Source organism: Lactuca serriola, chromosome 2 (assembly GCF_051521515.1).
Source record: "Lactuca serriola cultivar US96UC23 chromosome 2, Lser_US96UC23_V15, whole genome shotgun sequence".
Classification (NCBI taxonomy): domain Eukaryota; kingdom Viridiplantae; phylum Streptophyta; class Magnoliopsida; order Asterales; family Asteraceae; genus Lactuca; species Lactuca serriola.
In genome coordinates, this window is record NC_136409.1 from 115,847,588 (window position 1) to 115,865,485 (window position 17,898).

Below are 17,898 nucleotides of genomic sequence, written 5' to 3' on the forward strand. Positions count from 1 at the left end.
CCAATGCTATAAGTTCTGAAGCTCACATTGAGGTATATATCATTATCATTCCACTATGTAATGAATAAACTGAAATTAGCTCATTACTAAATAATCTTCAATTTCTCAGTGCATATTATAACATTATAAGTTGCTTGTATATGGTGCTTTCATCTTTTGGTGATATTAAGTAACTACTTTTGGAGTAGGTAATGAGGAAAATGAAACCAGAAATGAAGAGTATCAGATGGAAAGCATATTTCTTCACCACAACAAAACTCTTTCGGTTTATCATCTAGAAGAACTTCATAATTCTTCAACCCAACACCAAAACTGGTTTTTTATTTTTTTTATTTTTTTTATCATTGCTGTCCATTTCATATGTGCCACTGCTCCAAAAGTCTTATGCCAGATTGGGTTTATTTTTATTTATGGTTTTATCTTTTTTCAGATTTTCATGTGGCTATTTTTTTTATCATGGAATAGAGATATAAGTTTACCCTTCCACTTTGCCATTTGCCATTGGTGTGGAAAATCATCATCATCATAGACGTGGTGTAAGGAAATCGGCTTCTAGGGAGGGTAGTAGTAGTAGTAATGACAAAAATTTACTATATTGCCATGATGCTATTGACTTAGAAGATAAAGATTTTGAACATTTTCAAATGCATTGGAGAAGAGGCGAACCAGTTGTGGTTAAAAATGTCCTAAAGAGACATGTGGACTTAGCTGGGAACCAAGGGTGATGATGCGAGCTTTTAGGAATGCTAAAAAAAGGTTAAAAGAGGAAAATCAATGTGTCAAAGCTATCGACTGTTTGGACTGGAATGAGGTAACTTTTATATCCCTATCTTTTAAGTTTTAACAATTCGTTTTTTTTTTTATTTATTTGCATAAAAAACTTGTGTTTTTTTAAATATTCTATTTATTTTCATAAATATAAAACTCTAAACTTTATGCATCATCATGACTCAGTTTCTTTTCATCTATTATTTGTAGAGAAATGTTTTGGAACATATACTAATGTTAGGTGTTGAAAGTCAATGGGCACCTGTTGTTGTACGTTGTGCGGTGAGATAACTTCTTCCATGTGCTTTTGATTCATACGTTTTATACTTAAGAAAAAAATAATAAAAAGATATGAAACTAGGTTTCTATTTGAGATACATACATAGGTGATCTGATATCTGGACACCAAAAGAATCTTGAATGCATAGGTGATCTAAAAGCTCCACAACAGACAAGAGATGGAAAAGTTTCTAACCTTCGTGCATAACTTGGGGTGATAAATGGTAGTTTTTTATTAAAAATTTGAACTTTTTTAGATTTTTTTTAATGCTGATTATTTTCTCTCCTATTATGTTTGTTTGAATTAGAACTTAAAAGAAGAAATCTCAGAGGCCATGGATCAGCTAAGGGAAGTTGAATATCAAGTCATTATCACATGTTGTAAAAAATTCGTTTATTTTATTCTTCACCCTTATACAAGCCTTTTTAACATGTTGCAGGAACCTAAACCTAAGAAACAGTCCGCTCCTACAACTAAAATTGGATCGAATAAAAAACCTGTTAGTAAACCTATAAGTAGTTCAGATGAATCTGAATCATCAGATGATAGTGATTCATCAGATGAACAAGTGAGTCAGAGTTTGTAAATATCTTGGCACTTGGATACAGTTTGTCTAATTTCACATTAATTTTGTCACTTGTTAGCAGCATTCTCTACATGATACTTGTTGTTCTCAACTTTTCTAAGTATTCTTTTATGTAATTTAGGAGGCGCCAAAAAAGCCAGCTGCTGTTGCCAAGAATGGTGCTGTTGCAGCCACCAAGAAAGCCGAGTGAAATGATGAGTCTGATTCAGAAGACAGTTCAGATGAAGTAAGAGAGCTTTTTGGTTTGTGTACAATTTTTACCGAGTGAAGTGATGAGTATGTCATAGTTACTTTAACTAAGGTAGTGTGTTTGGTATGCAGTAATCAAAGAGGGAATGGAATCAAGCATTACAGTGAAATCTGATTCCTGCAATTATTGCTGCAATTGATGCTGATTTCTTATTGTAAGTTTTGTTGCACTCCTTTGTTGATTTCTAAAAGATACCAAAGGGTACAAATGTTTTTTCATGAATAGGATCTATTTCTGTTCTTCTTCTTCTAGTTGTTGCACTCCTCCGTTCTTCATTATGGGTATGCATCAGCTCCAAATGACAGGGTATAATGAATTTTACTTCTTTTATTATATAGAAGTTTATTTAGTGAATTCTTTTGGTTTAACGTCTAGAAGAACTTCATACTCTTTCAACCCAACACCAAAACTCGTTTTTTTATCATTGTTGTCCATTTCATATGTGCTACTACTCCAAAAGTCTTGTGCCATATTGGGTTTATTTTTATTTATGGTTTTACCTTTTTTTCAGATTTCCATGTGGCTGTTTTTTTTTATCATGGACTAGAGATATAAGTTTACCCTTCCAGTTTGCCATTTGCTATTGGTGTGGAAAAGGGGTTTGGTTTCAGGTGACAAATGTTCCTCTCTTTTGGACACCCACTCAAGCATGTGTTTCCTTTTTTTCTTTTTCATGGGTATATTTTCTCTTTTCCAATTAATGTTTGTTTATTTAATCTTTATTTTATTTTTATAATTTATGTAAAAAATGGCAGCTTAGACGAAATGTATAATCATATATTACTTAAAGACCAAAATATTTACTATTATAATCAATAATCGATTATCTCATTTCATGACATCACTTAAAGTTTTAGATAAAAGATAAAGATTCATTTTTTTTTGTCAATTTATATAAGATTGTTTTATATATTTACTAATTTATATAGAGTATTTTTTTATTAATTTAAACACTTGACACAAATTACACATTTCAACCAATTAAACAAGTTGTAATTAAAGATGATGATAGTTTGTCAATGATAACTTTATTGCATAAACAAACATTTAAACCTTATTTTCTATTACCAAAGCTATAAATGATAGAGTTTACCAATGGGTTGGCATGCATTTAAAACTCCTTTATAATAAAACCTCTCACCACAAACCATCTGAATTTTATTAATTCGAGTCTTATTTTGGATCTTTATATTTCCACAGCATGTTACTTTTACAAATTAAAACATCATGTGCTTTTAATTCTTTTCTTATTAAGATATTGTACTTTGGCATTTCTATAATTGGACTAAGCTACAAAGGAAGGGGGATATAGAGATACATTAACTGTTATGATGGCTATTGTTAAAAAAGAAAATAGCAATAAAGCTTATGATGTGGACAGGATACAATAAGAAGGTACCCCTTAATAGCAATGTAGTATTAAGTTATATAGTTAGGGAAAACCTCTTAATAATAATGTAGTATTAGGTTGTGTAGTATTAGGTATATATAAAGTCATAATGCCCTATAATATACTCCACAAATTAATATTTTACCCCTTTACCAATATTGAAAATATGAAAGCGAATATCTCTGGAGTTAGAAGAGGAAAAGAAAGCTCAAGCTGAAAGAGATAAGATGCTGCAAATGCAAGTGTTGCATTCTTCATTCCAATTGTTAGTATGAAACACGGAGTAGATTAGATGAATGCAAATTTATATATTGTAAGAAATAGAATTATATGACATTAAATTTTATGCAATGGATTGTATTTTTTGTATATGGTATTTTATTTCTATTATGAAACATTAAATACAAATTTAATTTGAAAATTAGTAAATCTATAAATAATGTTTTTTGAAACATTTAAAATTATGATACGCAAAAATGTGTGTCATCTTCATTTATGACATGGCCTTTCTTGACAGCAGCTTTCTTGATACGCATTGCGTGTCATTAACACGCGCGTCGTAAGGTTACGACACGCGAATGCGTGTCGTCTTCCTTTATGACAAGACCTTCCTTGATACGCATTGCGTGTCGTAAACGCGTGTCGTAACTGTGCGTCGTAAATGAGCGTAGTAAATGCGCGACGTCTATAGACGACGCGCAAAAGTGCGTCGTCTCTCTTTATGACAGGGCCTTCCTTGACGCGCATTTGCGTGTCGTCTTAGCCTTTTACGACGCGCAATGAGCGTCGTAAAAGGCTGTTTTTCTAGTAGTGCATAACTTCTTCGTGATAACTCGGATTTCGAAGATGTTTTCACCTAAATGTTTCTAACAAGATTCTTTACAACTTTCAATAATAAAATTTACTTATTTCAAATTTTATATTTTCGTTAAATTTCAATATTTGACATTTGATTGGAATCTCATAAGACTTCCAATATTTTGCGAGTGATTCTAGACATAGTTTTACTTCATTTCTAGTAAAAACTATTTGTTAGAACTCAACACTCAACATCATATAATATTTCATAATATTATTTATTTATTATTATTTTTTTTAAAATACAAAACACGATAACTAAACATGTATGTTACAAATACCTCCTACTTTTTAGGATTTCGTCCCCGAAATCGCAACGATTTAAACAAATGGGGAGATTTCGTTCTTATCTCATTCTTATTTTCCCAAGTATAATTTGGACCTTGATGGTGTTTCCACTTGACAAGCACCAATTCCATTTCTTTATTACGTAATTCAGTCGTTCTTTCGTTTACGATCTCTTCTGGCTCTTCTACATATCTTAATTTATTATCTAGTTTTACCTCGGATAACTGGACCGTTTCATCATATATGCTAAAACATTTACACATATAACTTACATGAAGCACATCATGAATAACTGTCGAATCTTCCGACAATTTCCAAGCGGTATGCTTGTTTACCAATTCTCTAGAAATTTTGAGAAGTCCAACAATTCTAGGACTTAATTTTCGTTTCTTCCCAAATCGCATAATGCCTTTCCATGGGAATACCTTCAACATTATGAATTCATCCACCTGGATTTCTATAAGTCGTCTTCACTTTACTGCATAGGAATTTTGTCGATCCTGGGTCGCTTTCATTCTTTCTTGTACAATTAGAATTTTATCAGTGGTGTCTTGAATCATTTTAGGGTCACTAAGGACTTTCTGTCCTACCTCATGCCGCCATAATGGAGTATGACATTTACGCACATATAGTGCTTCATATACCTTCAATATATTTTCTATTGTTTGGATTGTTCTCTTTTTCTGACCATCTGTCTGGGGATGATAAGCTGTGCTAAGAGTAACACGAGATCCCAATTCACATTGCATACTTGTATGAGAATGAGAAGTGAAGCTACTATCACGATTGGAAGTAATCTTTAGCGGCACACCATGTCTCGCTACAATTTCATCCAAGTACACTTGTGTGCATTTCTCTATTAGATCTATCCGGGGTAGTCTAGGCAAATCATCGGGGAAAGCGCCAGGATATTTGGGAACATCATTTATAGTTTTCTTCTCCTCTTTCGAGGTATCAACTGTATAGGCTAGATAAGTAGAATACTCCTTCAATGTAAGTTTATGAGTTTTTAGGAAATAGATCATTTTTAAGATTTTAAGTCTTTGTTTACCGATGACATAAAATAGAATTTTCTCCTTCAATGGGAATGCGTATTATCTTTTCGTAACACAAGAGTTCTATGTGGTTCTTTAATAATCAATACATGCCGAGAATAATATCAAAATTGGGCAAGGAGATAGAAATAAAGTTAGCAAGAAAACTATAACCTTCAATTTCTATGACACAATCTCTATAGACTTTATCAGCAAGTAATGATACACTTCCCTCGGTATCTACATGATATGATTGGGCGAATGTAAAACAAGCAATTTGAAAGGAATACGCGAATTCATGAGACACAATTGAATTTGAGGCACCAGAATTAAAAAATATATGAACAATTCTAGAGTTGACGAGAAATGAACCTGTCACAACATTTGAGTTCTCGTGTGCCTCCTCTATGGCAATTTCAAATGTACGGCCTTTAACTAAACAATTGTCAAACTCTTCAAACCTCTTAATTGATGGCGGTGTTCAAATCTGCACTTGCTCTTCATTATCTATTGGGCCTTCAGTCCTAATTTTTGAGTTAAAACTCAATTCTCATTTCAGACTGCTGTTCCTTCTTAAATTTGATTTATAGACTAAATCCAGGATTGCATAACGCAAAAGACCCACAACGAACGAAACTCGAATGGTCATATTCTAATGACCTATGATTGCATAACGCAAAAGACCCACAATGAACGAAACTCTCATCTCTAATAGTCAAATACTATAATGTGAGTAACCTTCCTTCATGTTCTAATGTAATATGATCACATTCTAGCATGTAGCACTTCTTGCAACAAGATTCTTTACTATAACGGTGATCGTGATACTTCTATTGGTCGCTTCGATTATCTTTCATTTCAATCTCCTGGATTAAGCCGGATGTTACACCGATCTTGGTTTTTTGAACCATGTAACATACTCATATTTTTCGGACTCGGTTTGATATGACCACTAGGGTCGGAAAAACAATCATCTTCTAAGTCATTACTGAAACGATGGTAACCACATACATGAAAAAAACAGAATCAATTACTAGCTTCTTGGTACCCTTATGAATTTCCCTGATCCAAGTGTGAGTCCTGTGCTTCCAGTAGTATAGGTCTCTACTACTATTCACACCTACTCATACTCGTCCCAAGTATTGTCTCATAGTTTTCCAAGTCACCATTCAAAATCACAAAGCAACTTACCACACATGAATGTATTCAAACAAGTACATACAACAATTTCTCCTAGACTCAACTAGGGATTTCGCGTTTCTAACAAACATATCATGGATTACCTATACTCGCCTTCTAGAATTCTTCACACGCATATACTCGATCTAGCATATTCTAATACTTTTTTCATAGGTTGATAGCAATTTTACTTGCAAATCTTCATATAAATTCTTTCTCGGGTAGTGTCTACTCTCCAAGACATATTACACCAAAATTTACTCTAGCAGTGTGAAGACAAACGGTTTCCAACTACCTACATCATCTTCTAGCTCATTTAAGTCCCATGCACATTTGTTCATTTCATTATCCTTTCATGACATCGTCATTCCTTGATATGTGATAATTTTCTTCTCATGGGTGTATCTTTTAAGTCTACTTCTTAGGAATCTATCCTAGGAAGTCTGCATTTTAACTGCATCTCAGCATATTCTACTAGCTTCGACTTGGTTCTCTGTCATTCTTAACAGCAATATCTCTTCTCATACAATACTATGAGTGTATATCTTCTTCATCTATATACTCTACCTTACTCTGACTAGTAAGTCATTCAGCCTTTCACAACCATCTCAATCATGTATGTTATAGTCGGCATAACACATTATGGGACTTTCATAAGGATTTGATAGAAGTCAATTGTCACTTGGTGTTATTAAATACTAAGTATGAGCATCTTGTATAGGATTACATGTCAACTCTTACCATACTACTCGAACTGCCTACTACATCACAATCAATTTCGATACTGTCGAAGTATTTATCACCATTTTCAGCTCCTCTAACTCTATAAATAATCACTACTTTGATCTGGTCAGCGGTGGAACAACTTCATGGATTACACCAAAATATTCATCTCGCCCAAATGTGTTTCAAACGCACATCATTCTTCCAAAGATGTTATATCATCAAACATACTTTGAATGTATAATACCACTCTATAGGTATTAATTCAATATTTACAATATTACTTGATAGGTATTGTTTTACGATATTCTTCGATCGTTTATTTATGAAGTTATCGACGTCAACTATCATAAATCTTTTTATCACTTCGAAAGTTCAATATCAGTTCTAATACGGAAATTCATATAATTCTAAACATAAAATTTTCTTTTCTAAACCAAGGCCGGCAACAGACCTTAAACTTCCTCAAGTAATAGCAATATAGGTAAGCATCATAAGGCATGCTATATTTATTTATCATTTAGCACATAATAGAATATAAGGCATATCTCCTCTTAATATTCTAGTGATTGTGTACATTAGGTATTCAACCTAAAGTATACCAGATACATATTGTATCGTTATCACTTAGCAATCCATGTTGAAGTATAGAAATTCTCAAAATTCCTAGTTTACTTAAACTAATTCTCTGAAAATTTTGAAGTAACTTAATATTTAAGAATACTAGGGTTTATCACTACCCAATACCCCACTTATGTCTTTCCTATGGTTTGTATCCATATGCTTACTATGAATCCGTTCATATATTGAACTTCAAATGGTTTAAGTCTATATACCAGTCAGTGGTATTTAGTCCACTTAAATTGTTGCTCTAATACCATGATTGAAAGGACCTCTTTCATAATTTAACATTATTACTCCAAGTTACTCAAAAACATGCTACATTCATATTTAAAAACAATATTTTACATTGATAGTTTAATTACAAAAGACTGGATACAAACCGACTAAATTTTAGTATATTATTGTACATAATTTCTCAGGAATTTATACACTAAATACAAAAGCTATAATATTATATATTCTACATCTTCTAATAGGATTTAACTATACTGGATGCTTATCACCTGCAATAATTTAAACACTGAGAGGGTAAGCAGTGACGCTTAGTGGGTCCAATAATAGATACAATATAATGTTATGCCATATATATACATCAATATGGGATAAGCAAAGAGGAACACGAAACAACAAAAGAATATGTGAATCATGTGACAACCTTTCCATATCAATTGATGATTTGATTCAAAGATATACAATCACTGAGACATAACAATTTCAATACTTGATATACATCAATAAAGCTTCAACCCAATTGACTCAAAAGACATATAATTTCTGATTAACATTTTGGTAGATTTCAGGCTTTTAACCCTATCTAACCTTCTGCCAATGCCATAGTGGTAGAAGTCATTCTCTTACGAGACATGCTCTACGCAGCCAGAGGCTAAATACCAATACCAATATGAATCTAAGTTATTTCACTGATCACATGGCCAAAGGTACAACTTTGCTATCAAAATAGCACGCAATAATAACACGGGAAAATAACATGGAAAAGTACATAACATATATAACACATAACATACAATTGTTCCTATATATTGAACTCACCGTGAAATAACTGGAGGTTAAAATAGTAATTTGGGCAGCACTTCGTTCTAATAAATAATTTTCTTCAATGGAAACCGAGAGCTTTATTGAAAACCGAGCCTTGCGAGGTTTGAGCTTCAAAACTGAAAAGATAACTTTTTGGGGTCTTCGGGCACATCGGAACGTTTTTTCAGTTGTTCGGTATGATCTCGGGGCTTTGGAGAAGTTGAAATAGCAAAAATACAGGTTTAGGTGTGAAAAATTTGAGAATTTATAACATTAGTCGGGACGGTTCGCACCCTCCTATTAATAGGGTGAACTTCAGACCGAGGAGGGGACACGTAGCGCGCATGCGAGCGTGGTAGGCATTGGAGCTCGGACGTAACATGCGTCGGTCTCGTACTGGGCCGAGCCATCAGATGCGAGGGGTTGTGAAACAAGGGTTAGACACGGGGAAAGCTGTGAGGATCCGGGTGACGTGTCCGGATTTTGACCTTGTCCATGAAAAATTTCTTGGTTTTTGTGCCCATATCTTCAAAAATCCATAACTTTTGCATACGAGCTCCGTTTTCGACGTTCTTTATATGCACGCATAGGCAAGATTTTAATCTACTACTTTCGTTTAGACTCCATCGGCTAATATCACTAAAAGAAAAAAGGCCTTTTACGACGCGCAAAATACGACGCTCATTGATCTATGTTACGCAAAGGAGAGTGACATTAGAAAAATGTCATCTCTTCAAAAAAATTTAGGATAGAAGACACGCATTATTGCGCGCCCTTAAATTAGTGTCTAAAAAAAACACGGAGGGCACCTATAATAAAATGCGCGTCGTCTAAGGATGTCGCTTTATATTTTTTTAATGGAACGCGCGTTCCATCCTTTAATAGTGGGGGAAAGGGGGAAATGAAATTCTGAAAAAATTAAAAACACCGCCAAGCTCTACTCTACCTTCTTTCAATCGTTCTTCTCTCTCTCTCTCTCTCTCTCTCTCTCAATCAAATACCAAAAATCGACTATTGTTGGAACTAGGGTTCCGGTTCTTAGTGAAATCGAAGGTTTTTTGGTCACCAGGCCATGAAATTGATCAAAGGTTTTTTGGCCTAGAACCACTAGGCCACCCTTTTCCTCCATCCATGTCCCTCCTTTCTGTCTATCTCTAACAGACCACTGCAACATCACATTCACTTCCCAAAAGATTGTGTGGATTCTGATATGCGATTTTTAGTTGTGAGGTTCCTGAAATCATATTTTTGACCTCAATCGATATTTTCATATTTTTGAAATTCTTAAAATCCTCTTCGATTAAACGAATCCCTAAAACCCCGCCTCATACCCACCTCCAACCCACACCGAATCTTTAGGCATCGCACGCCGACGATGTACATGCCTTATCGACCAACACTTCATCCACCATTACCATTTGTAGCTCTCTCACCCCATCTTCACTATTAAACCTTGCGAAATCCTTATATAACATTTCGACGACAATCAGATTCCGACGCTCTATGACTGTCGACGGCAGCAAAAACCTAATTTCAAGTCAATGGCTTGTGTGTATATTCTGGTACAGAACTCGGAGGAGGAGGTACGAGTGGATTTGGAACAACTTCTTAGAGAAGGCAACTGATATCCTTGACATCTTAAGGCCGAACAAGTGCCTCTCGATCTCATTTCACCATTTATAGTTCCATTACAAAGTTTATAACTATGAACATGTTCTGAACAACAAGCGCCTCTCGTCATGCTTTTTCAATTGCAGATTCTGATTTTAGGTCATCTCCTCTCCTCGCCTCTTCTTTGTTTCTTTTCTATTCTACTTCTACATATATATGATTTAAATTCAATATATATTATATGATGGAGCTGGCTACTTATATATATCGATGGAAATTAATATATATGGATGCATATGCAGAAACTGGCAGACTATGTGGGACTACCTTGTCGCATAGCTCGAGGCTGCAAGTATTGTGTTGAAGATCATAGATCCTCATGCCTTGTCAAAATTCAAAACGATAAATCCACAAGGTCAAATTCTTATATCTAATTTCATTGTTTATTTTATTTTTATTAATGTATGTTTTGTTTAATTATATGTAGGGAGTATGTAATGGATCTAATTGGGCAACCAGGAAACATGTATAATCCGGATTCATCAATAAATGGAGATATACTTTCTTCGGTGCCTTCACCATTTCAAAGCTCTCATTTGAAAGAAGTTGAACAAGTTTATGTGGACCGAGCATCCATTTCTCAAGTGAAGAGTACGTGGTTATTAATTGTTAATTAATATACATACATACATACATAAAACTGTCCCGACCCCCTAAATAATGTATATGATGAATTAATGTGGTAATTAAATGAATGCATGCAGGCATTGAAGGAGGAGGGGGAGTATGTGAGGAAGAAAGCAGTGTAGTAGAATCAAAGGAAATGAGATGTGTCCCGGTCCCAGTCCCAGTCCCAATTGATAGAAACTATAGAGTTTGTGAGATGATTGAAACGCCAAAAGCAGTGAAATACAGTAGTAGTGAGCAGTTATCAGATATTGATCAAGGCAAGAGTACAATTAGAAGCAATAGTTTTCCTGTGACTGCTCCAAGGTACTTGACCCTTGAGCCATCTCTTGCAATGGACTGGCTGGAGATAGCTTGGGATGACTTGCATATCAAGGAGCGTATTGGTGCTGGTAACCATTCGCCATTAACCATTACCTTAATTACTACTCCAAACTCCAAATCATTTATATTATATACTATAACTACTTAATTAATAAAATATAGCATTAACATACATGGGTAATGTTGGTTGTTTCAGGCTCTTTTGGGACAGTGCATCGAGCAGAGTGGCATGGATCGGTTGGTCTTTTTCTATAACCAAAACACAATGCATCATTGATTATATACTATTATTTTCAGAATCTAATTAATTTAACTCTTTTGTTTTTTATTGTACGTATGTGTAGGATGTGGCAGTTAAGGTATTAACTGTCCAGGACTTCCAAGATGATCAGTTGAAGGAGTTTCTGAGGGAGGTATATATATAGTATAACTATAACAAACATTATTTCTATATTTATAATGTATGTTTTTATATAAAAAATTGTATTCTAAATTTGGTGTTGAATATTGGTTTGTTGTATGGTTTCAATTATGAAACGAGTGCGGCATCCGAATGTGGTTCTGTTCATGGGTGCAGTGACTGTTCGCCCACATTTTTCAATAGTGACAGAGTACTTACCTAGGTAGCCTAACCTCCCTTTTCATTTTATATACAGTATAACTCAATCAATATCATTATCATGCATGGAAAGTTGCTTTTTGTTATATATAACTGATGATGAAACATTAATTACAGGGGTAGTCTATTTCGTCTTATACATCGACCAACAGCTGGTGAAATTATGGATCAAAGGCGACGTATACGCATGGCTTTGGATGTGGTTGGTTAATTACACTAAATTTTTATTATTATGAATCTTGAATTTCAACAATAATTAAAATAATTATTATTTGTTGTTGCAGGCAAAGGGTATCAATTATCTTCATTGTCTTAATCCTCCAATCGTTCACTGGGATCTCAAATCTCCAAACTTATTGGTCGATAAAAACTGGACTGTCAAGGTACTTACATTAATCCAACACGTACTTAATTTGTAACTAACCGTTTTCTGTATTTGACCCACATGTTATATATAAATGTACGTATTTGTAGGTTTGTGATTTTGGGTTATCCAGATTTAAAGCAAATACTTTCATATCATCAAAATCTGTTGCAGGAACAGTAAGCTTCTGTAATTACAGTTTGTTAGTCGTTTCTTGTCCTGTCTGAAATATACCATATATGCACATGTAATTATAATATACTAGTATAAGTAATTAACTGTTTCTTTTTTATATATATATATATATATCTATATATGTAATGATGACAGCCTGAATGGATGGCCCCTGAATTCCTGCGTGGTGAGCCCTCGAATGAAAAATCTGATGTTTACAGTTTCGGTGTCATCTTGTGGGAGCTCGTCACCATGCAGCAGCCATGGAACGGACTCAGCCCTGCCCAGGTCAGCTTAATCATAAATAAATTAAAATAATCCTTTTATTTATCATATAAGGGAAAAAATCTTTTTTAAATTACTTAAATTATATTCAGGTTGTGGGAGCAGTGGCTTTCCAGAACAGGAAACTAACGATACCCATCAACACCCCTCCGGCATTAACTTCACTCATGGAATCATGTTGGGCCGAGTAAGATTTAACAAACACTTGCCATCTATCTATCTATCTATCAATCTTTTTATCTCAGCTCCTCTTGTACTTTTTCTAAACTGGTTAATTAATTTTCCATGTGTTTCACAGTGATCCTGCTCAACGCCTAACTTTTAAGAGCATTGTTAACTCTTTAAAGAAGTTGCCAAGTCTCCAGCACAAATGGGACCTCCATGAATTCATGACTACATTTACATTCTCTTCTCTTCTCATTTTTCTTTTTTTCTGACATTTTCATATATACCAAACTACCTGAACCTGCAAATGGTTCTATAAACATCTAGATAAACTATCATAAATCGAAACATCCTCAAGGGATCAACTAAAATATGTAAAACTTAAAAGGGCTAGCTTCAGGTTTATGGACCTAGCTAGCTAAGTAATCCATATAAGTTTCTTAATTACTTCTTCACAATTCAATCCTAGTAATGCATTACATTTGAGAAACAACAATATTTAATTGTTACTTATTTTTAACAACTGCATGTTTGTTTCTAAATTGGTTCAACAACATAACTTGGGGTGATAAATGGTAGGTTTTTATTAAAAATTTTAACTTTTTTAGATTTTTTTTAATGTTGTCTATTTTCTCTCCTATTATGTTTGTCTGAATTAGAACTTAAAAAAAGAGATCTCAGAGGCCATTGATCAGCTAAGGGAAGTTGAATATGAAGTCATTATCACATGTTGTAAAATATTCATTTATTTTATTCTTCACCCTTCTACAAGCCTTTTTAACATGTTGCAGGAACCTAAACCTAAGAAACAGTCCGCTCCTACAGCTAAAATTGGATCGAATAAAAAAACTGTTAGTAAACCTGTAAGTAGTTCAGATGAATCTGAATTTGAATCTGAATCATCGGATGATAGTGATTCATCAGATGAAGAAGTGAGTCAGAGTGTAAATCTCTTGGCACTTGGATACAGTTTGTCTAATTTCACATTAATTTTGTCACTTTTTAGCAGCATTCTCTACATGATACATGTTGTTCTCCACTTTTCTAAGTATTCTTCTATGTAATTTAGGAGGCGCCAAAAAAGCCAGCTGCTGTTGCCAAGAATGGTGCTGATGCAGCCACCAAGAAAGCCAAGTGAAGTGATGCGTCTGATTTAGAAGACAGTTCAGATGAAGTAAGAGAGCTTTTTGGTTTTGTGTACAATTTTTACCGAGTGAAGTGATGAGTCTGTCATAGTTACTTTAAATAAGGTAGTGTGTTTGGTATGCAGTAATCAAAGAGGGAATGGAATCAAGCATTACAGTGTAATCTGATTCCTGCAATTGTTGCTGCAATTGATGCTGATTTCTTATTGTAAGTGCTGTTGCACTCTTCTGCTGATTTCTAAAAGATACCAAAGGGTACAAATGTTTTTTTTCATGAATAAGAGCTATTTCTGTTCTTCTTCTTCTTCTAGTTGTTGCACTCCTCCATTCTTCATTATGGGTATGCAGCAGCTCCAAATGACAAGGTATAATTAATTTTACTTCTTTTATTATATAGAAGTTTATTTAGTGAATTCTTTTGGTTTATCGTCTAGAAGAACTTCATACTTTTTCAACCCAACACCAAAACTCGTTTTTTTTTTTTTTTTTTTTTTTTTTAATCATTGTTGTCCATTTCATATGTGCTACTGCTCCAAAAGTCTTGTGCCTGATTGGGTTTATTTTTATTTATGGTTTTATCTTTTTTCAGATTTTCATGTGGCTGTTTTTTTTATCATAGAATAGAGATATAAGTTTACCCTTCCACTTTGCCATTTGCTATTGGTGTGGAAAAGGCTGTTTTTCTAGTAGTGAATTATGCAGGTTTTGAAGTTTTTGATGGAAAAGAATAGTGTTAATGCTCTTCATAGAAAAGTATGTTGGTATTTTAGGAAATTTGGCTAATAATTTAGTTAATTATATAAAAAATGTTGAAATCTTACATTTGTCTACTATTGGAATGATTATTTGTAGTATTACATTTGTCTACTATTCGAATGATTATTTGTATAACATTAACTTTTGTGCAATGCATTGTATTATTTGTATATGGTATTTTATTTTCCATTATGTGACATAAAATGCAAATTTAATATGAAAATAAGTAAATCCATAAATAATTTTTTTTTAAATTTAAAATTACGATACGCAAAAATGTGTGTCATCTTCATTTATGACATGGCCTTTCTTGACAGGGGCTTTCTTGATACGCATTACGTGTCATTAACACGCGCGTCGTAAGGTTACGACACGCGAATGCGTGTCGTCTTCCTTTATGACAGGGCCTTCCTTGATACGCATTGCGTGTCATAACCGCGCGTCGTAAATGCGTGTCGTAAATGCGCGTCGTAAATGCGCGTCGTCTCTAGACGACGCGCAAATGCGCGTCGTCTATCTTTATGACATGGCCTTCCTTGACACGCATTTGCGCGTCGTCTGAGCCATTTACGACGCGCAATGAGCGTCGTAAAAGGCCTTTTTTCTTGTAGTGTATTGAGTTTATTTTTAATATTATTATTTTTAACAGACAAGGACAGGAAAATCCGTTAAAAATTCATAACTTCTTCATCCGACATCTGTTTTCGTCTGTCTTTTTACCGTTGTAATACTATTAACGAGACCTTCGATTCTCATTTAGATTATGTCGGCTAAAAATTAATCGATCTTTATTTCAAGTTTTTAGTTGTCTACTGCTATTTAGAAACTTAGAAAAATCATAACTTCCTCATACGAAGTCAGATTTGGACGTTCTTTTTATGAAAATTCTCAGTTTAATGAATACTACGACTTTTGTTTAGATCATTAAAGCTAAAAAGTAGTTTATCGAAAACTCACTTTTTATGCTAAATAATGTTTGCCGGTTTTGTTGCGGATCTTCGATTGGTCATAACTTCTTCTTTATAACTCCTATTTCGATGATGTTTTCGCCTAAATTTCAATATTTGACATTTGATTGGAATCTCATAAGACTTCCAATATTTTTCGAGTGATTCTAAACATAGTTTTACTTCATTTCTAGTAAAAACTATATGTTAGAACTCAATGCTCAATGTCATATAATATTTCATAATATTATTTATTTATTATTTCTTTTAAACTACAAAACATGATAATTGAACGTGTATGTTACAGATCCGGTGCTTTCAGTAGTACGGGCCCAATACTACATTCCACACCAACTTGTACTCACCCCAAGTCCTCCTCCCCAGGATTCCAATTCACAACTACTCTATCTCTCATGGATATTAGGCTACTCTCTCCATAGACTCCTCATATACTCATCTAGACATCTCTCCTAGATTTACCCTCAACTCATAACTCTTTTTAAGTGATCCTGCTAGATACTCCTACTCAGCATATACTCAAGGAAACAACAGATAGCAGAAATTCCTAGGCTAAGGCATCACAAATCAGGCAACTCTAGTCCTAAATATAAAATACCTAGCCTATCCTCTAGCATGCATCCCTAACATTTCATAAATATCTCATAACTCAAATAAGTAAGGGTATTTTGGGAAATCATCGTTCGGGATCTGGCTAATTGTACAAACTGCTCCAACTCGTTTTTCTTTAAAAATCTTACTCGTTTTAGAATAATCATTTCTTTTGAAATTTTTTTCTTAAATCCTCAGTTTTAGTCCAGACACACCTGAAAGTATATCCGAATCCCTCAATATAAGGCTTTGATACCAGCTTGTAACACCATAAATTTCCAAACAAAATTTTCATTTAAAAGTCACATTAATCTCATTATCACAACTATAAAAATCACCCATATCAAGTTATCAAAAGCACATGTTCATTAATTGTTTAAAACATAATCCAGGATCCTCCAAAAACATATCTCCAACTCGTGTATGTACAATCAAGTCGGTGCCTTCCGTGATCTTGAGAAGTACCTGAAACACATAACACATAACACGGTAAGCACGAAGCTTAGTGAGTTGCCCGAAATACTACACACATCACATTAGCCTCTCATGGATATGCTCAATAAGACCCTCCGACCAATGTGTCTCAGTGGGACCCTCCAGACCCACAACTCGGGTGGACCCTCTGGTCCTCACTCAACAAGCTCAGAATAATACACAACATAAATCACAAGACATAATGCAGGATACAAGAATACTCAATATGAGCACACAAGACCCTCTATTCAAACAAATTTACCACTTAAGGTAAGTGAGAAGACTCACCTCATAAGAAATCGGATAACCTGAAACTCAAATCACCGGTCTAGCCTTCGCCTAACGCATACAATAATTATCTCTGATTAATAACGGATCTTAAAGAAGCTAGACTAAACCCTTCTACAAACTCACAAAAGGATAAAAGACCATTTTACAAATTGACCAAACCCTAAAAGTCAACTAAAAAGTCAACGGCAGTGCGTACGTCGCGCGTTCCAGCCCTCTACGTTAGGCGTACTCGATCTCCATGCATGCATCAGGGATTCCCGACCCTACGCTGCGCGTACTAGGATTACGCTCAATGTACGTCCAAGTTTTTCTCTTCCTACTCATTTGGTCTTAATCCGTTAAGACCTTAGCTCAAATCTTAGATCTGGACTCCTTAAAGGCTCATACTGTAACACCGTAAATTCCAAAATAATTTTTTGCTTAAAATAAAAT

General features: G+C 34.3%; 1 pseudogene across 1 annotated transcript; it reads left to right on the forward strand.

The window, feature by feature from the left end:
• Positions 1 to 10,922: 10,922 nt before the first annotated feature.
• LOC145089499 (serine/threonine-protein kinase CTR1-like) lies at positions 10,923 to 13,688 on the forward strand (annotated as a pseudogene). The gene is made up of 12 exons (XR_013701396.1): positions 10,923 to 11,041; positions 11,114 to 11,277; positions 11,391 to 11,705; positions 11,834 to 11,874; positions 11,982 to 12,049; positions 12,159 to 12,260; positions 12,374 to 12,458; positions 12,541 to 12,639; positions 12,731 to 12,799; positions 12,951 to 13,082; positions 13,172 to 13,266; positions 13,378 to 13,688. The product of XR_013701396.1 is annotated as a serine/threonine-protein kinase CTR1-like (transcript).
• The last annotated feature ends 4,210 nt before the right edge of the window (positions 13,689 to 17,898 follow it).